This window comes from Ochotona curzoniae, unplaced genomic scaffold (assembly GCF_017591425.1).
Source record: "Ochotona curzoniae isolate NIBS_2020 unplaced genomic scaffold, NIBS_Ocur_1.0 contig_2210, whole genome shotgun sequence".
In the NCBI taxonomy this organism is placed as follows: domain Eukaryota; kingdom Metazoa; phylum Chordata; class Mammalia; order Lagomorpha; family Ochotonidae; genus Ochotona; species Ochotona curzoniae.
In genome coordinates this window covers 9,465,942-9,491,548 of record NW_024465369.1, presented here as the reverse complement: position 1 = coordinate 9,491,548, position 25,607 = coordinate 9,465,942, and positions in this window count along the sequence as shown.

Genomic DNA, 25,607 nt, shown 5'->3' with positions numbered 1-25,607 from the left:
AGTAGAATGAGAGCATAAACAATGCCCGTGCAGTATGGATTCAACAGTCTTCCTCAGTATTTTTTATCCATGAATGGTTGCAGCCACGATGTGGAATCCATGATTTAGAAGGCTGACTGTGCTTATCTGTTCTGTCATGATTGTCTGCTCTGAATCCGCTGCACATAAATCATATTCTTCTAAGCATAGATATCTTTCTCTTTCACACACATAGTTTTCTTGTTGGGTTATTCATTCAAACTGTGTAACTTCAGTTCATTTTGGAAGCAACCATTTAGAGATAAAATACGGACTAAAAATGAGCACGAAGCACTGCTGATAGGTAGTAAGAGTGTAAGAATTACTTTGATATTTTCTCCATTTAGATGGATTTACTTCTTGTGTCAAATATAACTAGGTTTATGTGTTGTATTTAAAAAATATATATTTGAATGGAAGAATTACAGACACAGGCAGGGAAAGGCACAGGGTAGGGTTGGCGGGGAGAGAGACAGACAGACGCTTTCATGCTCTGGTTCATTCTCATGTGGCCACAGTGATCAGTGCCAAGCAAGGAGAAAGCCAGAGGTCCAGAACTTCTGGATCTCCTAAGAGCGTGCACAGACCCCAGGACATGGTCCATCCTCTTTTGTTTTCCCAGGGACATTAACAGAGTGCTGGATCAGAAGCAGAGCATCCAGGACTTAAGCAGGTGACCATACAGGATGCCACCACTGTAGGCTTGGGTTTACCTACTTGCCACAATGTCACCTTCAAACTATAAAGTTATCTCTTCATAGTGAGATAAGTTCAATTCTAAAAAATACTTAAAGTATTATTAAGGCGCTAGAATACCAACTTATAATGCACTTTAACATTTTACATTTCCTACTCTATCCTAATTCTCTCCATCCGTATTTGTAAATAGTGTTTTTAAGAGTCAGAGAGAGAGGGAGAGAAAGAGAGAGACAGAGACTGAGACTCTAACACTGATTTAAACCCAGACGATCACAAGAGACATCACTGGGTCAGGGTGAAGCCAGGCGCCAGGAACTTAAGGATTTGGGCCATCACCTGCTGCTCTACCAGATGTGTGAGCACAGAGCTAGATTGAAAACAATGTAGTCAAGACATGAACTAGCACTACCACCTAGGATTTGGTATTACAAGCATGATGTACCAAAATGTTGGCTCCAGGAATTTCCTTTAACATTAGTATAAGTAAATATGTATTTTATTGAATATTTCCTCATACTTTTTCATTTACTGTTTAATATTTGTTATTTTTAAAACCTAAAAAACTAAGTATTCACATACTACACTAACTTTGTATGTAGTCATATCACAATGTCAACATCTATTTGTTTCTAAGAAGAAATAAACTATCTTGCAGTTAGTCAAATTTGATACATTTGGAAGAGAAATTCAGTGATCAGAATATATTGTATTTACTTTGTGTGGCACTGCGGATGGCCAACGTTCCCTTGGCATGGATCCCTTATCACAGTGATGCAGAAGTAAGGACTCTTTGTAGATACAAAACCAGGGGTGGGGAAGTGAGGAATGTCTGCATCTTGCTGGGACATCCTGAATACATGAAACAGTTACTCTGTATCTTGGATTCTAAGACACAGTCCTTCTCTGTAGCTGCATTTTAAGTATCAACAGAGGTTCTTTTGGTAAAAGGATTCTCCCTCCACTTGCTTTCATGCAGATGCATTCCCAGCAACACACTAAGTTGAATAAGGACAGGTTTGCGAATGTGTAAATCTAAAGTTCATGGATCAAATTCAATAATTATGCTCTTTCTCCATAGTCCTATAGTCAGTCTATCCCTCTCCCAACTGACTCTAATTTCATTAAAAAAAAATGTCCTTAGAAAAAAAGTTCATAGAAAAATAGGTGTTTGGTATAGTGGTTAAGCCACTTGGGTTGCCTACATGTCTTGTAAAAGTGAGTGGCTAGCTTTGAATGTCAGCATCCTATTATTGCAACCTTTGTCAATCAGCAGGTGATGGATCAACTGCTCAGGTTCCTATTACCCTTGTGGGAGAATCACATTGAGTTTAGAGTTCCTGACTTTCATCTGACCTACCACTGGTTGGTGTGGGTTTTAGGAATGTAATCAGTAGATAAAATTCTGTGTCTTGGGCCTGGCACGATAGCGTAGTGGTTAAGGTCCTCACTTTGAATGCGCCCAGGATTCCATATGGGCACAGGTTCTAAACCCGGTGGACCCACTTCCCATCCAGCTCCCTGCCTGTGGCCTGGGAATGCAGTCCAGAACGGACTCTGCACCCACATGGAAGACCTGGAAGAGCTCCTGGCTTTGGATTGGCTCAGCTCCAACCATTGTGGCTGTTTGAGGAGTGAACCATCAGATGGAGGATCTTTCTCTTGTCTCTCCCTGTATATCTGCCTTTGCAATAAAAAGAAATCTTTAAAAAAAATTGTGCCTCAGTCTTTCTGTATCTTTTTTCAAATGAAAAAAGGCCAAAATTTCTAGAAAGTAGAATTATAGACAAAATATGTTGATGCGAAATTTTGAAATTCATGTAAAGTTTATCCATGATACACATTTTGCTCACACTTCAAATTACAAGAGCCAGATTAGACTGGATTTTTCAATATGGCATTGTCTCTGCAATATATTAGGAGTAGATACTATAAACAGTTCAACTGAAATCCGTTATTGATCCTTAGACAAGAAAACTATATTTTGTAACTCAAAAATGATTTTATACATCCAAGATATTAAAGTTCTACATTCTTGACCCTTAGATGGCAGGAGGAAAAAGTCAAATGGGCACACACAGTTACTGTTAAACAGCCATCCTATGAAGTGAGCATGGTGAAGCTCAGCTGGGGAAGATTACAAAACAGGTCTGCCAATGTAAAATGGAAGTAAAGAATCTTGCAGATAGAAACTATAGGTAGGGAAGCAAATGCAGAGACAAAAGGATACAAGCTGATATTGACTTTAAAAGCACTACAATACAGACAACACTTCTAGGTGATTGAGAATTGGAATTTATTTCTGTTCAGCTGTACATTTGAATCCCATTGTTTCTGACTCTTAATGCATTTGAATCTTGTTGAATTCCTATTTTTGCTTTCTGCTCCAGTAGCAAAAGAAGCAAAGGCACGCATTTCACATTTCTTTGCTGAGAAGACAACCTTATCTGGGAAAGCATGCACTTATGCTACTGTTTACTAGGGCAGTAAGGCAAAGGCAAAATTTTTAAATCCTTTTTAGCAGCTTTTTAAAAAAATTACTTCTGGTTTATATCACTGTTAAAACTGTCTCTCCCATGTACTATAATTATTCCATTGAATCAAGCTATTTATTTCTTCAATGTATAGGTCTTATTCTTTTCAGTGCATAATTTGAAGATCGTTCAAAATTAGTGGCAAAATAGAAATTAAAAGTAAGTATAATGCAAAATATAGGCGATTTCCATGAAACTTTATAGGACATTTTAGAAATTCTCTAATCCTTGTTAAATGGCCATTGATGGATAAATAGTGGTTGTGATCCCCATAAAATTCCTCAAGTCTTACTGTACCTGCAGCTTGTTACTTAATAATCTACTTACTACTCACCTGTGGATCCAATCCTGTTTCTTCTAGAACATGTGTTTAACATTCTTTCTCCTTAGCCTGAGAAAGGCAACAAAAAAGCATTAGTTCTCTGTTACACATGTGCTGACCCAGGCTCTCCTCAGGTTATTCTCCACAACACACATTTCTGCCTTGGTGGTTTGTTGTGGGGATCCAAGCAAGGGTAAAGTTTTAGAGAGATGAATGGTTAGCTTCATTTCCAATGTGTTTTGCACAGGAACACTTTCACTGGGACACTTTATAAAACTGTTAATTTTCAATTGTCCTTGTATTTTTGTCATATATATTTGTGTATGAATTTTGCTGGAAACACTTCCCTCATAGGAGGCCATACAACATTATTCAACTCGAAAGAATAAAACTTTAGACTCACTGTGTTGGCACACCAAAAATGCAGCAGTAGGGTAATATTTCACAAATACCAGTAAGTAGCTAATGAACAACACTGTAGATTTGGCTTAGTAAAAGTCTAAAAACAGGATATAAAACATTTTTAGCGGGTATAAAACACAGTAGGGATTGTTTCTTATTTTCCTCTTATCCTTGACTCTCCAGGAAGAGTCATCATCCTGTTTGCCGTTGAGGGAGAATACAGAACTTTAATTGGTCTGCAATCCTCCATTTCCCCATTTTCCTCCCACTCTAACCTGGAGTCATCGCATGACCTTCTGTGGATACGTTCCTAACTTGATTCTGGCTCTGTACTTGCCCTTGAAATCCACATTCTGTACCATCCACATATCAAGACTTCTGAAACAAATGAATTCGTGCCCAAATATTTATTTAAATGCTCACTTTTGTAGTATCAGGCATGACACACCTGGAGTTTCATGACTTGAACATTGCCTAGGTCTTTTGTCTGAGTTGCGGCCTTTGCTCCCAACGGTCTGAAATTTGCTTCAAGCTTTCTCACTCACCTTTGCTGATCCGTTGTTACTTCTTTCCGGTTGAAGCATTCATTTCTCTCTTAACCGCTTTTGCCTAAACGCCACGGGCTTCAGTTTTAATCATCACTGATGTTCTTCCTATATACTCCAGCCAGATTTGATTGCTATTTCACAAGGTTTTTCATGGTATATTATTTAGTGGCGTCATTATGAGAGACGTAAACCCTGCTGTTACCCAGAAGCATGGCTGAGGAGGTATCCAGGAAGTAGGAGGGATTTATATATCAGTGTGGACCAATCCTATTTGCTGAAGCAGGAAACCAGGAAGGCTCTAGGTTAGCACCAGGTGAGGTACGTTTTTGTGTTAAGGGAACATCATCACATGCGAAGCAGCTGCACACTGCTTTTTTGACTACATCCACACTGATTACAATTCCTTATTTCTTCCCAGTATCAATGTAATAGAGTTCTGATTTCCTCACAACCCTATGGAATTTTCTAGAATTTGTACAGTGACTTGCAAATTTTTCATGGCATCTTATAGGGTGTGATTTCTTGACAAAACAACCTGCCTTGGGAGAACTCCTTGGCTAGTATGCTCTCGGACTTCTTAGGCCTAAGCTTAATTATAGTTAGCAGCTGTGGGTCATGACCTGTAGCTTGGAATGATAGCTATTACCTTTTTTATTAAAAGCTTTTTCTTTTTTCTAGTTTTCTAAAAGAATTTCCTAGTTCTCTTTTGGTTTTAAAGAGAAAAGCAGTATAAAAATATCTTTGCCTCTTTAGAGGTAAGTTCCTCTTAAACATTACTTTCACTTTCCCTGTGAATGTCCTCTGTGGCAAAGCTCTAATGACTTCTTAATTGACAAATCCAGGCTGCCTGCTCTGCTGACAGACTCCACTCCATGCTGAAATCTCTTAGCACTTTTGCAGTGTAAATCTCAGATTAATCTCTGTTTTCAATACTCTTTACTTCTTGTCTCTTCTAGCACATTGTTAACACTTTCCAGGAAGAGTTACAAGGACAAATACATGCTTTTTATGTATTTGTAAATATCATCCTGAACAGCCAGTTACAAGCTAAGTTGCTACTTCATCCTTATATGTGGTTACTGCTAGGCTTTGAGTGAATATGTCCCTTTGAAATTCACACCCTGAGACTTCTACCTGCAAGGTGTTGGAAATAAGAAGGGGGGCCTTTGTGCAGAGATTAAGCTATGAGATCTCTGCTCTCATGGATGGAATCGATGCCCTTAAATTTTGCATTTCTTTTGCTCTAAGAGGATTCAGGATTCTTTTCCCCTCCAAATAATGCAGTAACAAGCCCAGACTTTGGACCAGAGAGAAAGAATTTCCCAGATATAAGTGTGGTCTAAAGTATTTTTACTACCGCAGTCTGAACTAAAAAAGTAAATGTGGGGAAGAAAGGTATTGCTACAGAAGCAGTACCCTAAGAACGTGAATACAACTTTTGCCCTATGTCATGGAATGAAGATAGTAATGAACGACTCTGATGAAGGATCTGAGGAAGATGAGAGTTGTGGGGAAAGGCCTGCCTTCTTAGCATGTGAACGGAAGGCTGGTTTGCAATATGGACAATAAAGGTCATTTTGATAAGAACTCAGACAGATATGAGGGATAAGGTATTAGAAACTAGCAGGAAGGCTATCTTTGGTTTACAATGGCAATGAATTTGGTGGAACTGCATTCATGTCCTTATGATTTTTCCCCCCTTTTTTCCAGAACTTTTCTAGAGGACTTTATTTTGCTGATAAAAAGAATGAAACAATTGAGATCTCTGCTGAGTATCGTTAAGCAAGCACCTCCACCAGAAATGGCTTTTTCTTGCTAGCCTAATCTCTATCATGGAACTAGACATACCTTCACATTTTTTGAGATCTGATATTCCAAGTTAACTTTAATTCTTGATACAATAGTAATGGGATTTTTTTTTTCATGCTGGCTAAATTGCTTTCTGTTTAAAGGCCTCTAGATCCCCGGGCTGCCTGTGCCACCTTTAGGCACTGGCATCCCACTGCCTTTAGGATAGATACTTGAGTAAGTCATGCTATAGGCAAGAATGATAATCCTGAAAACCCCGAAAAGCTACACATATACCAGAAATGGTTTTAAAGCTCCAATATCAAGCAGTAGCTAACAAGGCCCTCGCAGTTGTATCAAATTATCCTCCTTCTACAGCTACCCTGTCTGGCAGAATCAGAAACAAATCTATTCAGGTGAGAAACCTTACATAGGTAGTCCTCCAATGCAGAAAGCAATTCCATTGCTAAAATTGCATAAAACACGAATGGGGACCTGGAGAACAGAAACCCCGCCTGTAGTGATAGGTATCTAGTAGTTTCCATTCATCTGTTCAATTCTTTTCACAAGATCAGTATTAGAAACACAGCCAAATGTGCATACAAACCATACATAAACCATTTCCCTTTACACATAAAATGTAATGTACTTTGTTCATTCTTAGAGAAAAGGAGGCCCCAAGGCTGGCAAAAATTGAGAACCATTTTTACAAACAGTTTCTTCAACAGCCATGAATAGCTCTATATTTCTAGAATTTGGTTCTTTTTCTAAAGAGAAAAGTCTGGATTTTATCAGAAAGGCTTTCAGAAAGCACTGGCCTGGATTTCTAAGTCCATTCCAGGAGATTCAAGATAAACTTTCTTCTATCAATGAAGCAATGCAGTTCATAAAACAGGGTGTATCCTGACCAGCTTTGGCTAAATCTCATGCAATTGCCTGAATAAAGTTCAGTCAGCTCATGAACTTAGTGAGTCTCCACCTTGATGAAATGCTACAACTGCAGATCCACTGCTCCCAAACCTTCCAAGGAGAAAGCAGGGAAATCCTCCCCAATATGACAACATATGGGAGAGGAAATTCATAATTCACTGATCTTTATGATTTTCATGCCTTGGCAAAAGAACTGGAGTTGCCTGTAGTCTAGTAGAAATGTGGAAGCTGAAATCTATCAGTGATGAGTGGCCTGTTGGGGGGATGCTTTTCTTTTTAAAGTTTATCTTATTTATTTGAAAGAGTCAAAGAGGGAAGCGAATCTGCTGGTTCATTTCCCAGATAGCTGCAATGGCCCTGGGTTGGACAAGCTAAAACCAGGAGCCAGGAAATCCATCTGTGTCTCCCATGTGTGTCACAAGGAACTGAGTACTTGGCCCATTTGCCAAACACATTTGCAGCAAACTGGATTGAAGTGGAACAGCTGGGATTCCAGAAACAGCAACACAATATGGGATACAACCATTGCAGGCAATGACTTAAGCCACTATGCCACAACACTGGCCAGGTATGGCTTTTCATCATGGTTTATAGTAAAATATGATAAAAGAGAAATGAATCAAAAATGAAATTTCATACAAAGCAGATATAGAATTTAAAAATTTGGAAAATTCTGAGCCTAGCTAGATAACAGAGGTACACTCAAGAGAAAATGCATATGACAAAATAAGTGTTCAGTGATTGGTGTAAATGTAAGGAATGCACTCGCAATTCATGAAGACCATAGAAGAATGACTCTGAAGGCACTCACTAGATTTTTGAAGCTACCCTTCTCATCCTAAGCCTAGAGAGTGTTACCTGAGGGCAGGATAGTCTTTTACTGTTTAAAAATTTATTTTTTATTCATTTATTTGAAAGAGTGATAGAAAGAAATGAATGGGATTGAGGGAAGAGATAGGCACCTGCTGATTTGCTTCCCAAATTTAATATCCAGTTCTGACCCTATCCAGGTCTCCAGTGCGAGTGGCAGGAGCCTAAATAATTGGTCTATTGCCTGCTGCCTCTCAGGTACATTAGCAAGAAGCTGAATTGCAAGTGAATTAGCGAGAACTTGAACCAAGCACTCTGGAATGGGATGTTAGTGTCGCAGTTGGTGGTTTAACCCACTGTGCCACAAAGTACACTGCAGAATCATTTTCAGAGGTGTACTCAGTGAACAGGGGACATTGGACTTACTCTCCAGTGAAGTCATGAGTCTCTGCTTGCTCGTTTCACTGCCACACATGACTCAGGTCACCTTTTTGGAAGCTAGAGGCCAGACCCACTGATATAGTCCTGATTCTGTAGACAGAGACAGTGCAAGCACTATAGAGACATGGTTACTGGCATCTAGAGTTAAAATATGCCACAAAGAGCCTTTGATTCCAGTCAGAGAATTGCCAAAGAGGTAAGAGACCTACAAAAAGGACCGTATTAAGAGAACCTCTCATTGATTTGTGTGAGAATTGCCACCCTCAGAACCTCTTAATAATAGAGACACCAATGCACAATGCCATTTAATTTTACCTTGTGACAGCCGCTGTGCAACAAACATGTGAGGCAAGTCCCACAGGGTCTGGAAGGCTCGGCCTCTGCCCTGTGAGTAGAGGAGGCAGGATGTGGAATCAAGCGATTTCAGAAGCACAGCTGAAGGGAAATTTACCTCATGCTGAATTGTTTACTGAATTTCATTCCTATCTGGTTTATATGATATTTAGATAAAACTCAGGAATTAAACTTTAATTAATTTAATGATGTTAGAATGAATTAATGCTTTGGATAATAGCAAGATGAGAAGAATGCATTTTGTATTTGAGAAATACAAGCACTTGATGGATCCGGGGCTGGGTAATATACTTTGAATGTATGATGCATCCAAGATTCATATGTTGGAACTGAACCTAAAGTGGTGATATTAGAAGCTTGGTATGCTATTAGCCAAGGAGGCATGGGATCAAGGCCCTTACAAAAGGAGGCCTCAAAGTCCTGCCTCCCCGCTGCATCATTTCAGCCATGTGATGACAACAAATCGTCTCAACCAATCAAGAATGAACCTCTCAGCTTTGTTCCCCTCCTGCTATGTGATGACAGAGTGTTTCTTCCTTTCCCTGTAAAGGACCCAGCAGCAAGAAGACTAAGCAGAAGCACCAAATCTCGTCAAACCCCCAGTCTCCCAATGCCTTGATCTTGAACTGCCAACACTCCAGAACTGAGAGACACAAAGTCCCCCTGTTTATAAGTTAATCAGTATAAGGTAGTTTGTTATAGTAATCTGAACAGTCTGGGATAACTTCTTTCCTTTCTGGAGAGTTTACTACTTAAGCTTGATAGTTCATCGTTCCTTACGGTGTTCTACAAAAGATATAAACCAGTAGTTCTAAATTATATTATTAATTAGATAAATGGCATCTGTTATCTCTGTTGACAAGAATTATCAGCTAGTTTGATAAGTAAAATATATTTCAATATTTTTATTGAAAATATAAATTCAGAACATAATGGCTATAGAATGCAACTTTAAGGCAGTAAGTATATCCTTATTTCTTTGATACAGATTTATCAGAAAGCGTAGATCAGATAGATACATGGATTTTAAGATCCTCTAATATTCACAGTTTTACTTTTTGTCTTTAAGTAACAAGTTTTGGCTTACTATCCCCTTATAGTAATTTGAACATTTTTATTTTCAGATTTTTTAAAAGTTTATTTTATTCATTTGAAAGAGAGAGAGAGAGAATGTTTCCCTCCTTCCGTCCACTGGTTCACTCCCTAGATATCTACAATGGTTACAATGAGCCACACAAAGCTCTTTGCCAGGAGTTATTTTCCAAGTCTCTCATGGGAGTGCAGGGAACCAAGGATATGAGCCACCTCCACTGCTTTCCCAGGTACATTTGCAGAGAACTCGGTTGAAAGTGGAAGAGCAGATATTTCAGCTGATGACATATATGGAATCTTGGCATCGTAGGTAACAGCTTTATTGCTACATTGCCTGTCCCTTTCATAAATATCTTAATAACCAATGGTAAAGATTAGAATTCCAACAAAAATACAGAAAAATCCACCAAGAAAACATGCATATTCTTTGGTAATCTACTACATTTCTATCTGCTTGTATTGCATACATATATGTGTTATATATGACATAATACATATGTTATAAAATAGCTGCTTGATCAGATAATAAACTGTAATTGTAGAAATCATTATGAAGTTGGATACACTGTATTACAACTTCCTCAGTATTATACTCCACAATGCTGTATTTTTTTTTCCAGAAATGAGTTGCTTTTATTATGTAAAGACAAAGGAATGCTTGGGAAAAATATACACACACATACAGGTGTATTGTATTCACAGTTTTAGGACAGCATGTTCATAAAGAAAGATTATGCTCTCATTTAAGCTATTTAGAGTTTATGAAAGGTTTGTCCTTTTTTTTTTATTGTTGCTTACATTGTATTATGTAGTACAGTTTTATAGGCGCTGGGGATTCCCCCCACCCCTCCCATACCCCTCCCCCCATGGTGGATTCCTCCACCTTGTTGCATAACCATAGTTCAAGTTCAGTTGAGATTCATTGCTTTCAAACACATGCCTAGCATAAAGTTCTAACCTTTTCTCTCGGCCTAATGGCTGACTCAAACTCTGCTTATTAAGGAAGTCCTACTTAAGATTTATTCGATATGCCTAGTGTATCAATTACTCCTGCTTCTTACACCTTCTATCTTGATTATGATATAATTACAGTACATGGCAATGAAAGAAATATTTTCCACTGTTTGTGTAATTTTATTTTGTTTTAATTGCTTTATTTTGGCCAACTTTACATACAGAAAAGTGGGTAAGACTATTGTTTCCACATTATTGCATTTCTTTTCTGTATCTAGGGTAAAGGGGGAGATAGAGAAGCCCCACCCAGCCTCCCACCCATCCTGGGTTCCCAATGTGGGGCATGCTCCGAGGGTCCTGCTCAAGTAGTTTTGATAATTTAACAGTTCTGAATTGCTGCCAGTCTTACCATTCCAAACCTGATGAAATCGCTGCAGAATTCACTGGTTGACATAATCCAACTTAGAGTCTCCATTTGCCCAGATTTTTACTGCCGATACATGGCTGAGGTAGTTGATTGATTTGTGTTGTCCTCCATCCTCTGTTGCAGTACCAGATGTCCTCTGCAGGTTCAGATGGACTGCCATATCTTCCACGTGCACCTGGATATGCCGTCAACTGCTCCATCTGAGCCCCTAAGGAGGCTCTGCTTTGACACTTGCACTCCCCATGGTCAGACCGTGGAACCTGCACTTTTCTTCATGGTTGGAATTCTGAGTCTGGAAGTTCAGTTGGGGAGATCCCCAAAGAAAACTTTGCCTGAGGTGATCCTACACCAGATTCTATTGTGTGCTTGCCAGTGCAGGGCCCAGCACAGTCTCGCCACAATCCGCTTATACATATGCTGGTGGTTGCAATTGCTGGGTCAGTTCTGTTTCCAGCCCTGTCCTCCACATGAACCAATGGGTGTTGCAGTCCAGCCAGACCCTGCCTACTTCACACTTGGCCCTCTTGCAAACGAGTAAGAGCTGCAGCCCAGTTGAGGCAACTCCCAATAACCCCCACCAGGCTTGCCCCCTACTCTGGTTCTTGTGCCAGCCAGTATGTATGGCAGACTTGTTCAGTCTGTCCTACATCCCATTCAGCTCTCCTACATGTCAATGAGTATTGAAGACTAGTTCAACCCAACGCGGCCCACCATCCAGCCCACGCCCATACTGGCAGGTGCTGTTTTATCCACCAGGTCTGCCCCTGTCCTGGTTTTCATGTTCTCCAGTGGGAGTGATAATGCAAGAGGGAAGTGCCCACTATTTCCCTCCTGGGGCACTCCCAGATCATGTACTTTCCAGATGGTTTTGTATTTTACCTTCATAGAATCAGCCCCCAGTGCCAGCCTGTGCCAGCTGGTGCTGCGGTAAAGCCCATACAACCCTCACACATTCTGATTTATGCATGCACCAGTAGGGACAGTCAACCAAGCCTGGCTTTTCCCTGGTCTGGCTCACATGAGGCCCACAGGTGTTGTAGCCCTGCCTGGTCTGGTCTGCCCCCATCCCAACTCATCCTCGCCAGTGAGAGTGGCATTCCAGCGAGGGGCTGGGGGTCCTCCACATACCCCCTACCAGCTTTACCTCCTCCATCCCTAGTTCCTACATGTGTTGGTTGGGTGCTTCAGCCCTGTCTGGCATTGCCCCCTTGCCTCAGCATTTGCCAGTGGGTGCTATAGCCTGACCCGGTCTGGCCCACCCCCACTACCAGCTGATGCTGGTGAGGGTTACAAGTCCAACCCAGCCCAACAGGCACCCAATCCCAGCTGTAATGTGTACTGGTATGTGTTGCAATCGAACCTGGCCCGACCCACACTGTTTTGGTGCTCGGATTCACCCCCCGGGTGATGTGAACTGGTTCAGCCTTGTACTCCCCCAACCTGTGGCAAATGTATGCTGGTGGGTACCTTTCCCTGTCTGGGCTGCTCTCTATCATCGTTTTGCGCTCACTTGCAGGGACTGTGTCCTACCAGAGGAGTTGCCTAGGCTCTTCCATCAGAACCTCTCCCAATGCCAGATCTCGCCATACGGTAGGTCCATAAGCCAGTCCTACTTAGTCTACCTTCTGCCCTAGGAGGAACAGTGGCTGCTGGAAGTCCTTCCACCCAGGCCCCTAAGTCATTTTTGTGTCATTTTAAAATATTGACATACTGGTTACATAATTATGTTCTAAGAAGACTAGTAAGTCTAATATTTCTCAAAACAAAATATGAACACACATAATACTCATTGTACTTTATAAAAGGGTTAATTACACAGTTAAGAAGGGAGCATTGATTAAGAGTGCCAGCAGTGGTTGGCTGAATGGAAATTTACCTAACACTAGCATTAGTTTTAATGAGCAATTCCCAAGAACTTGAATTTTTAGAGAATTGGTTGAGGAATTAGAGGATTTTTTTTTTTAACTACGAGAAAAACACAGTGCACCTATCAGACCTTTGCAATTATCTCATTGTTTATCATATAAATTTAGTTGCCAATAAAAATTTTAGAAAAATATGTCTTGCCTTATGAATTTATAAAAGATTCTATTTCCTATCATGGCATTAGCAATTGCATTTTTCTTTTTCCTTTTTGGTTTGTTTTTCTTTAATAAATAAATCAGATACAACTTAAACTTTGTGTTTCAAGATGCATTTTTCAAAATATTTTGACATGTTGGGTGATAAAGCATACAGTAGGTACAAGAATAATGATGATAAAAGGGATCCAGTTTTGATAATATAAACATATGGGTTCAGTGAATCCTACTGAGGGTTTCTCCAGCACCAGTAGGTCAATTGTTTGTTGCACAAAGCCAAGGGTAGTGTCTCCTTTCTACACAGATGGAAATGTACGGCTAATGTGAGTTCAAGACCAAAATGAAGGATAATTTTAAATCACATCCTGCCTCATGCACCATCGTAAGTTTACATCCTATACCTTCGCTGTTCATCCTATGACCTTATCAACCCAGGCTTATCTCTTTGCTTAGAACAGTTGCAAACTGCCCACAAAGACAGCATTTTGTTACCTTATCTTGGTTAAGTGTTAAATTCCAGGCCTCCAATAATCCGAAGAAATAGATATTGAGGTATTTTCTCTAGTTGCAGAAAAGCCCTATTTCCACAAAAGCCTGCAGAAACTTTCCCACAGGTACAGATAGAAAAGGTGAGCTGGATATATATTTTAGAATGCTATGCAGAGAAAGGATTTAGAAATATTGTTAAATATAAGGAAACTAACAGACACATTTTATGTGATATAATATGTAATAAGACCCTCTATAACTACATGGAAATGTATAGTGTGAAAAAACAGTCATGGTATTATAATGAGATGAATATAATTTGTGAGCGTAAAAGATACAAAAAGTTACCATATAGTATTGAAACATTCTGATGATATAAGTAAATGTATGGATATTATCTTAAGAAAGATGTGTATCAAAAACAAAAGAAGTGGTTCTCATATTAGGAGGAAATTAGGATTAGGAAGGAATCAAAGGTGATAAAATGTTTGTGATTTAGGGTATGTCAGAGAGAATTTCACACAATGCAGCCTCTAGAAGTTGTAGTGATTGACAACAAAATAAAAGAAAACGAGGTCATTATAGCTAGGATTTAAAAGAAAAAAATATGTTTCTGAGGATAGAGGGCTAGAGTCATTGGTCTACATGACTGTTGATCTCAGTGAAAAAAGGTTACAAAGTTGTTATCTGTAGAGGAAAATAAAGGCCCATTTATGTTGGGAGTGGGCATTAGCCTGGCTGCTTTGAAAAAAGAGGAGTTTTTGCTAGGGCATGATTTGGAAAAGGCAATTGCTCATAATAGAGGGAGAATTTTAGTAATCACACAGAATTCTTTCACAAGATATTTACTAAGTGCAATTTCAAATTTGGCTGAGCAGTACAGTACTATAACAATAGGAATATGTTTTAGATGATTTAATAAATAAATGCAGAAATATTCAAGGTGTGACTATAAAATAAAATAAAAATCAACTACAATCTATAGCATCCATTATACATTTTATATAATATATTACATATGTCACATATATATATTATAAATGTATATATACATATGTATATAATATATGCACATGTATATGTATAAATGTATATATACATATATACATATGTGTATGATATATAATTATATTATATATTATGTAGAAGGACATTCAGAATCCTTGCTATGGTGGGAGACACAGCCAGTTGACTCTCCCCTGAAGGCGCCAGGAGCAATTGTTACAGATGAATGAATGGGAAACCTCCTGGTATAAACAAGTCCTGTTTTGGGAACTGTACCTTGCTGTTGAGATGCAAATAGCTCAAGGCCCTCCTCCCTGGATACCTACCTGACAACCTTCCTTTAAAAGTCTGTTGCTGTTACTAAACTTCGGCTATTGACCACCAGTCAGTAGTCCACATGTGTTATCATTTCCGTGCACCAAGTTGTTTGCTGCAGGACAGCGACAACGCAAACCATGGAACTAATGATTTCAGACTCAACAAAATATGATAGGATAAAGCAGGACTTACTCTGCAATCATGATGATAAGGTGACAAAAATCACGTCTCTGCCACATTCTATACTTTGAATCCTTGTGCTCTAAATATCTGTTATCCCAGGATGGGAGTAACAAGCACACTTTTCAAAGGCTTATTTATTCAAAAGGGAGAGAGAGAGAGAGAGAGTGAGTGAGTGAGAGATTCTTCATCTACTGGTTGACTCCAAATGTCTGAAGCAGCTGGAGCTGGAATTGGCTGAAGCTAGGAACCTCAAGCTCCGTTTGGATTTAACAATTGGGTGGCAGGGACCAAGTACCTGGTTATTACACACTGCTTTCTCAGGCATGTTAGTAGAAAGCTGGAACGGAATAAAGTAGTCAGAGCTTAAAGGAGCAATTTGATATGGTATGTGGGCATCAACTCCACCTGAGCTAACCTGCCCCCAAACCACTTTGCTTCTTTTAGGACTGTCTTTTTGTACCTAGTTGATTGTAGTGATACCTGAGACATCTGCTCTGGTGCTTTGCTGTTTGGCTTTAAGTCCATTCTTAGTTCTTCTTTTTAATGTAGAATCATATGTTGAAGGTTGATTACACAGGCAGATTAAAATGCAAATACAGCTCAAGTTTTTTAAACATATATTCTTGTTTGCAATGCTTTCTTGGTGATCTGATGCCTATATGCCCACTTCTCTTGAGCATATATCAGCTCTTGACTGCACCAAGGTCAAGTTCTACACCAATGCAAAGGGTGTGACTGGTGGGAGATACAGTGGTATAAGCACCTGCAAGTTTGGAAATGGAAACAGGAAATAATCTGCCCTCTTTTGAGTTTTCATCAATAACACTTTTTTACTTCACAGATCCCATCAATGAAAAATGTAGTACTCTTCAAAAGGCAGATAAAGGACACTGCTGGCCAATGGTTCTCCCAGGATTACATACATTTCCGAGGGGCCACCTTCATTCTTGGATTTCTGCAGATCGAGGTTTTCCTATGCTCGATGACGATTTAAATATCATCTTCACTCCCCAAACTCCAAATTCACCCAGTTGGTTGGAAGATTTTTTGAGGGGGGAGGCTATTTTCTCTCTTTTTCAGTTTTGAAAGTGGGCAGCCTTCCATATTTTCTGACTTTAATACTTCATGTAGAAAAACTTCAGCCTCAGTTACAATTTAACTCCAGTCAACCCTGGGTTTTCTCTATTTCAGAATGTCAGTTGTAGGAAGGTTTTATTTTATTTATGCCTATGTGATTAGCTTGTAAGAATAATATCAGAATGAAGGTGTATGGTTTATTGGAGGAATAGTTTGTGTCATGGCAGAGGGCTTAAAAAAAATCACTGGTTCATTGCTCCTATACCTTCAACTCTAAATAGAAACAGAAATGGTATCCTTTTGCTTTTTAAATTTTTATCATATTTGAAAGGCGCAGACATTTGCTGATTCACTTCCCAAATGCCTGTGCCAGTCAAGCCTGGGTCAGCCTGAAGTCTAGAACCTTACTTTGATCTGGCCCTGCCCTGGCAGTTGTGGCCCTCTGGGAAATGAACCTGAATTGAAGATCTCTCACTGTGTCTCTCTAAGTCTCTCAGTCTCTCTCGCTCTCTTCATTCAACTGTTGAATTCCAATTGCTATATGTGTAGTTTCAGCTTTTATTTACAACAACAAAAATAATTTTTTATGGATGTGATAAACCAGTGCAGGTGAATTCCTTAATTTGTTATCTAAGTGCAGAGCGACCAACTCCAGAAAAAACACTCACACAATGTCTTAGCAAATTCCTATAATTACTAATACTTGCTGTGTTCCCAATTCTTGGTTAAACTGAAGAGATGAAATTCATTGTTTTTACACCAACAGGCTTATTCTTTATTAAAAAGTTGTTGACATAGGCTTCTGAATTATTGGTCCTACTGACTATTAATTTCAAAGGAGGCCTCTGGAATGCTTTATACACATAATAATCTTGAATAATGACAATTATAAACAGTCATATGAAACTCTTGTTTCATATATTGAAGATTTATCAGGAGAATTTTTTCTCTAAAATTCATTGTTTAAGAACTCTTGGTTGGGGACAGTATTTGCTGCGACAGTGGAGATACTGCTTCACATGCATGCAACAGATACTGGAGTGACTTAACTGATCTTGGTCTGAGTTCCTGCTCCACTTACTGATTCTAGCTTCCTACTAATGTACATCTTGTTAGGCACCAAAAGATGGTACAAGTTTTGGGGTCTCTGCCATACATGTGGGAGATCAAGATTTACTTCAGGGATCCTAGCTTTGGTGTAGGCCAGACATGATTTTTCACACATTTGAGAAATCGGTCAAGAGGTGGAAAATCTCTCTTTCTCTCTCTCTCTCTCTCTCTCTCTCTCTCTGTCTCCCACTTTCCCTCCCTCCTTCCCCATATCTTAACCTTTAAAATAAATTACAAGGCCCAGTGTGGTAACCTAGCAGCTAAACGTCCTAGCCTTGCAAGTGTGGGGAATCCCATATGGCCACCAGTTCTAATCCTGGTGGACCTGCTTCCCATCCAGCTCTCTGCTTGTGGCCTGGGAAATCAGTTGAGGAAAGTCCAAAGTCTTGGGACTCTGCTCCTGCAAGGGAGACCTAAAAGAGGCTTTGGGCTCCTGGCTTCGGATCAGCTCAGCTTTAGCCATTGTGCCTACTTGGGAGTGAATCATGGACAGAAGATCTTCTCTGTCTCTCCTATTCTCTCTACATCTGGCTTTCTAATAAAAAATGTTTAAAAAATAAATTACAAGAAAATTAAGAATGAATTGTCTGTGCTAATAACTCTGAATTCTTTGCTTAATTTCAAATATTATTATCTTTCTTCCATTACTTGAAATGTACCTATACACATCTGTAGATAAAAGCATAATAAACCTTCATAAACTGTTACATAGAAATTGCATGTAGACACAAAAAACATTTCAGTTGTAATCTCTATAAATATTCCTTAAGAGCCAGGTTTTTGCTATAAACACGTGGAATATTTCACAGAACTCTCATTATAGGTAGCAAATGAGTTGTACAACCCTGAAAAATAAAACACAAACATATAACCTTTTTGCATCCATATTCAATATAACTTTTTTCAAAGAAAACAATTTGCATCTAAAATACATAAGCACTTAATGCACATGCAGAGACATAACTGCACCTGCTTTGGACCCTGAAGAAATGTACTTCAATTCCTCCTAATCTGTATTACAATCTATTACCTTGCGGCTGCATAAAAACTACTTCAATAGTGTTGTTTTTAAAATTAAGCTATTATAATGCAGCTAAAGCACGCAACTGATATTAATCTGAGTGCTCACAGTATAGCCCTCTATCGTTGATCATTCTAAACTTTCAGTGTCAGCCAGGGAGAAAATAATCTCAATTTGGCTTTTAAAGTGATGCATCTTATTCTGTCCAGAGAATAATCTAAATAATCCTCTAACATGACTTGAGTATCTATTGCACATAGAATGTCAAAAGGCTATAAGTAAGAAGCATGACTTTAAACCTGCTTTAATTTTAAACACATTCTCCTCTTGGTGCTTTCAACTGTGGCCCTTTTGCACATGCTGAAACAATCTCTATTTTTCCAGAGCTGAAAAGATAGTCTTTTGTTACTTTAGGCTCGTCCTTGGTGTTAAGATTTTGTTCACTACAACTCAGTTTACAGACAGAAAAGGTTGAGATTGGCACTGTGACATAGTGAGCTAAGCCACTGTCCAAAATGCCAACATTGCATATGGAAACTGGTTTGAGGCCTGGCTGTTCTACTTCTGATCCAGCTCCTTGCTTAAAGCACATGGGAAAGCAGCAGAGGATGGCTCAACATCTTGGGGCCCAACACTCCTGTGGGATACCCCGGAGAAGATCCAGGCTAGTGGCGGCTCCAGGCTTCATTCTGGCTCATCCCCAACTGTTGCAGCTTTTTGGATGACAGATCTCTCTTGATTGACTTTTTGATTTATCATCCTTCTGTTATTCCCACATGATTCTCTGCTGGATCTCAGCAGGATCTAAGCAGTTTGTTGCTGCTGTTTATTTTGAATTAATTTTTATTTATTCAATGGGAACAAATTTTCTGTATTTTATACATTCATCTTTAAAGAGCATAATGTTTCCCACCCTGTACTCGCTCCCTCACTGTCTCACTCCCATCCTCTCTCCTCTTTCCTTTCTTATATGTCTTTCAATTTTTACATTGGCATACATTCAATTTTGTTTAAAACCACCATGTAAGCCTCCACTACTAAAGAAGCCTGGAAAGAATACAAAAAATTTCTTCCACAAGAGCGTAGACGGGGCTATAAGCAATCATCAAGTCCCGCAATGTCAATTTTGCTCATAATTTTTTTGTATCCTGTATATTAGCTGCTACAAATTGGGGAAAACATGATATTTGTCTTTTGGGGACTGGCTTATTTCATCAAGTATGATTGTTTACAAATGCATTCATTTTATTGTGAAAGACAGGATTTATTTTGTGTATGTGTTTATGGGTAAGTAGTAATCCATTATATATACAATATGTATAATATATTTTATATATAATTTATATATATGCACACACATATATTAGCCATATATATATAACCACAATTTCTTTATCTGAGCATCAGTTCATGATCATCTATGTTCATTCCAATCTTAGCTCTTGTGAATTGATGTGCTATAAACATAGGGATGCAGATACTTCTTATTTATGCTGATTTTAATTTTTCAGTAGATTCCTAAGAGTGAACCTATTTTTATAATTTTTTAGGGATTTTCATAATGTCTTCCACAATAGTTGTGCGAATTTATCTTTCCACCCACAGTGCATAGTCACAGTGTATTATAGATCTGGGAACAAGGCTTAGCACTGTGACTCAGTGCTCAGAGTTCTTACAAGGATTATCGGGTCTAGGCCTAGAGACTAACTGTGGAGCTACCAATAGCTTCAAAATAATCTAGTAAATTTTGGAATTAGTTGGTTAAATATGTCCTGATCATCTTTAGTACACATTTCTAAGAATCATCTAAAGGCATTCAACATGTGTTCAGTGGCACATAATATCACCCCACTTTTTTTGGATTGGCTCTATTCTCAATTTCCTCCAAGAAAACGTGAAATATTTTCTATAAAAAATAGAAATAAAAATTCACCATTTTTCTGAGATTTGCTCAAATAACAAAACCACTGGAGTGGTTTCAAAAGTGACAAAGAGATGACAAGAAAATACTAAGAAATACCTAATTATTAACAAGAACCAAAAAGCAAGAAGAAGACACATAGAAGGCAAATCCATAACATCTGGTCAGTTTTGAAATCATGGTCAGTGATTTAGCACAGTGGTTAAAATTTTGCCTTGGATGCCTTCATCCATATCTGAGTACTGATTTGAAGTCGTGGCTCCACTTCCTTTCAAGCTTCCTGTTAATATGTACCTGAGAGGCAGGAGGTATGGACTAAGGACTTTGGTGCCTCTACCCATTTAGTAGAATGCTCTGAAGCATCAAGTTTCCTGACTTTGGTCTGGCACAGTCTAAGCTCTTACGGACACTCAGAGCATGAAACAGAAGATCAAAAATCATTGTGTGTTTTTCTCTGCTTCCTGACATTTCGAATAGTAATAAAAACGATGAATGAATTGTTAATCACTTGATGGGAGGAATTAAAGTTATAACAAATACCCATTGCAGAGAGGTTCAAGTTCACTGTACATTCACTTTAACATGTATTCAACTCTTTAAAGATAATGATTCAACTATTTTCTCCATTTTTTATCTTTCTTCATAAATCACCTTCAAAAATGACTGGAAGATTTTGTTATGCATGGAATTCAGACGTGGATGCACACTGAGTTCTAGTAGATTCATGTTCTGGTATGTGCTGCAGGAAAGCTTGACAGGTAAAGCCTTCACAGCATGCATCCTTAAAGATAATTAATTCTTCCTCAGTGCGTTACATGTTAATACAGAAGTAGGAGGTCAAGCCTGCTCTAAAAAATAATTTCAAAGTATTATATTTAGTGAACTCTGTATTTACAAAATGACCTGTTAGTTAAAATGCAAACTGTGTTAATCATATTTACATTTCAACTATGCAGAATACTCATCATCCTTGTTCTGCAACCCCCTCCACAGACACAGCTGCCAAGGTGAGTTTTCCTTCTATCTTTTCCCATTCTACTTGAATGGCTTTCTGTTTCAGTTCATCTGTATCCAACCATCCTTTAGAAGTTGCCGGTCAGGTGACACTGTGTTAACACTCCTGAGATGTATCATTTTTTACTTCCTTTTTATCATTGTCAGTTGGTTGCATCAAATACAATGAGGAAGACGAACACAGGACACACTCAGTCAACTTTATGATTTATTTCTCTGCAGATGGTATCATAAAAGCAGAGACTATGCTTGTTAGTCACAAGTGTAATATCTGATGTACTAACTCAGGCACTGCCCCCATCAGTATCTCGTTGTGTAGTAGGGCACCAAACAATTTATATTAGGAGATGTGACTGTACTCGATAGTGGTATCAAATGTCACAAAGAAAGTCTATGTATACCTGTCACCAGCATATTGATTCATTATATTTATGATGTTGGATACATTTATGACTTAGACTATTGATTTATGAGTAAGATCAAATGACGGGAAAACCATGGAACAGGATAGTGCTTTATTGGAATTCTCCTTCATTCTTCTCTTGTTTCCCATTTCATTTCCCCATTCTACTTGACATTACAACTGTGCGGGAAACTTAAATAGGTGACATGAGTTTTAGTCTTGTTCACTTCTTCCAGAAATATTTGCATACTGAATATGAGATAGAAGTGACTCACATAAATTAACACATTAGGATTGGTGGAATTTGAAGCTACCAGGATAAGGTTTTTAGAAAATATATGGATATTTTTGAAATTTTCAAAAACTTCAAAAGTATGCATATTTTTTAGTTAACAGGAACAACTTTGACTCTACCCTCTTAGGTTGAGTGGGGGATTTAAATTGAACTGTCAAAAGAAGAGGGAGCAGGAGGAAAAAAGCATACAATTTAATGTTTTACATTCAGGAGAGTTCTTAGAAAAGACACAAAAGTTCTAAGTGTTCTGATTTTCGAACTTATATCTGAGTTTAACAGAGGAAAGAAAGTTTGGCCTTCCAGAGAGTAGGAAAAAATATGGGGGAAGCGAAAATTATTTTAGTCATCTATTCTTGCAGATTTGTCTTGGTATCAAGTTTCTGTCTTGGCTATAGGCTCTCTTCTGTTCCTGTTAAGAAGGGGAAAGAGTCATGTTTAAAAGTGAAATTCATTCCTGGCTTTAAGATAATTAAGAGGGGAGCAGGGAACTCCTTCTACACTTGCTGACTCTTCATTTGCTTCAATGAAACGACCTGTACAACAAAGTGACACAGTCTGAAGCCTTTCAAGTGATTACTACAGTGACAAGATAAGTTTACTGGTTTTTTTTCTTAAGTAAATATTTTTTTCTGACACATTCATTTTCACTAACATGTGAAGGCTACTGAGTCTCAGTGGGCTTCTAATTTTTGAGATTTCTTCTTTGAATCTTATGTTATGTGGAAGTCTTTCACTTTAAATTTTTTAGATTTTCTATTAATTGCTATTGAATTCCGACTTAATAGTATTCTGATCATTGAATAGTCTGGTCATTTTTTTTTATCATTTTCAATATTCTAAGACTTCCTTAATGTCTCAACTTAACAATCTACATGAACATCGCATCTGAATTTTGGAAGAATGTACATTTTGCTTTTGTTGTATATAGAATTTGCTGCAAGAATCTTAGGATAAAAAAATAAATATTTGTACTTTCCTAATTATTTGCAAGTAAGACAGAATTTTATGTTTGAGGAACTGGTGAATTTTAATCAGGCCAGAAACTTCTGAGAAACCAGAATGTCAGAATTCATCCATATTTTATACAAAGTAGCATGTTGTATTGAATAGTGAAATCCAGATTGAAAGATTCATGTTCAAGCCCTAGGTTCAACACTTACTGTAAGAAATTGCTGGGCTTCCCAGAATCTCTCTATGGCAATGCCTCAATCCAGGAAATAAAAGCAATTAAGTGAAGTGGTTATGAAGAACAGAAAAAGTAGCAAACACTAAAATTAGGAATAATATACAAAGTAAAAAAAAATGTAAGATTTTATTATTGCCCAATTTTGTCACCACTAAAACAATTTGGCTCTGTCCAGGGTTTCTCCACTGAACAAAGCCATAGAACTCCTCTCTTCGTCCAGATCTGAAGTCTGACTATTCTGTTCTGCTGATACTGCCAAGCTGTGCTGAGGTCTGACTTGTGGGGTACATCACAGTTACAGAACATGAGATTTGCATCTGAACACACAGAATCCATATTGAGACTGTGTGTTTCTGGTTGTACAGCCTTTGGCAAAGATATCCTGTTTGAGTTTCATTTCCTTCCTCTATCAAATGCGGCATGCCTTTCTCATGAGTGTGCTGGAAGATAACCAGATTATGTATGTTAGGAATGCTTCCAGGACAGCCTCACTAGATGAGTTCATGGTCACAGGAGCAGTGAATGCATAATGACACACTTATGCAGTGTCTTTTTTCAAATAACTCATCCATCTCATGATAGTTCCTGTGAATATAAAAGATGAGCTGCCAGTTTGAGATGGAGGTTTGTGTCTGGGAAAAGCTGTATCAATTTTTCAATTTGCATTTCGTTGACAATTCATAATTCTACATACTTGAGATATGTGCAAAATTGTGCCATATGCTAAAATATGGAATGGCTAAACAGGGCTAATTATCAAACCTATGATTTACCTCTCATTTTTTTGAGAGAACATGTAAAATATTACTACTTTTTCAATTTTTAAATATATAATACACTTTTTTAGCCACCTCAGTGTGCAATAGCTCAAAAATTCTTTAGCACCTTCTATTACCAGCATTTTATAATTGGTGATCATGTCTCTTTTCCAATACAGCATCCTTTCCTATCCTCTGGGACCCATAATGCTCTTTGGTTTTGTGAGTTAAATATTCTGAATTCCATACAGAAGAAAGAACATATGACATTTGTTTTTATGTGTCTTGTCCTTTTACTTAGCATGATGTCTTCCAAGTTCACCCTTGTTATTGCAAATAGCAATATACATCATTCTATTGTGTATATAAAGGACATTCAAAAATCCATGAGAAATTCACATAATTTTTCAATTCCATTTTCTGCAACCTTATTGAATCATTTTTATGTGTGCCACACAGAATGATATATATATATATATTTTATTGTAGGCTCCTTTAAGCCAAAGAAAATTTTCCCTTTCATTTTTATAAGATTTATTTTTTTATTATTTTTGATGGAAAGTCGGATATACAGAAAGGAGAAGAGATAGAGAGAAAGATCTTTCCTCTGTGGATTTACTCTCTAAGTGGCCACAACGGCTGGAGCTTTACCTATCCAAAGCCAGGAGCCAGGAGCCTCTTCCAAGTCTACCATACAAGTACAGGGTCCCAAGGCTTTGGGCCGTTCTTGACTGCTTTTGCAAGCAACAGAGAACTGGATGGGAAGCAGAGCTGCTGGGATTAGAACTGGTAGATATATGTGACCATGGTACATGAAAGGCAAGATTAGCCACTAGGCTACCATGCCAGGTCCATTTTCTTTCACTTTAAACAAATTTAATATAACACTGACCCAGACAGGTTTACAATAACAGGCATTTTATATACCTGTTAAACCCTTAGTGAATATTAAGTAATTTGCTTTGTTTCATTTTTCACTATAGGAAGATGGGAAAATGGAGAATGTAAAACATTCAAAATCAGGACTTTGTTGGAATGTGCTTGCCTGAGCTATATGGTGGTCAGCTTAACTTAGCTTGGTTTAATTTCTTTCTTTTCTTTTCTTTTCTTTTAATAAGAGATTTACTTATTGTGGACTAATTTTCCAAATAGCTCAAACAGTTATGTATGAGCCAGAATAAAGTCAGGAGCCAGGAACTCTATTCTGATTTCTCACAAAGTGGGAACACACACACTTGAATCATCTTCCCAAATGCAACAGCAGAAAGCTGGGTCAGAAACAGGGCAACTAGGGCTTGAAATGGCATTGGAATGCCAGTGCTACAAGTAGCAACTTAGCCTGTTGAACCACAATGCCAACACAACCTGAAATGCCTTTCCATTCTACCAATAACAGTGGAATAGCAGGGCAGCAGACAGGAAATAAAATT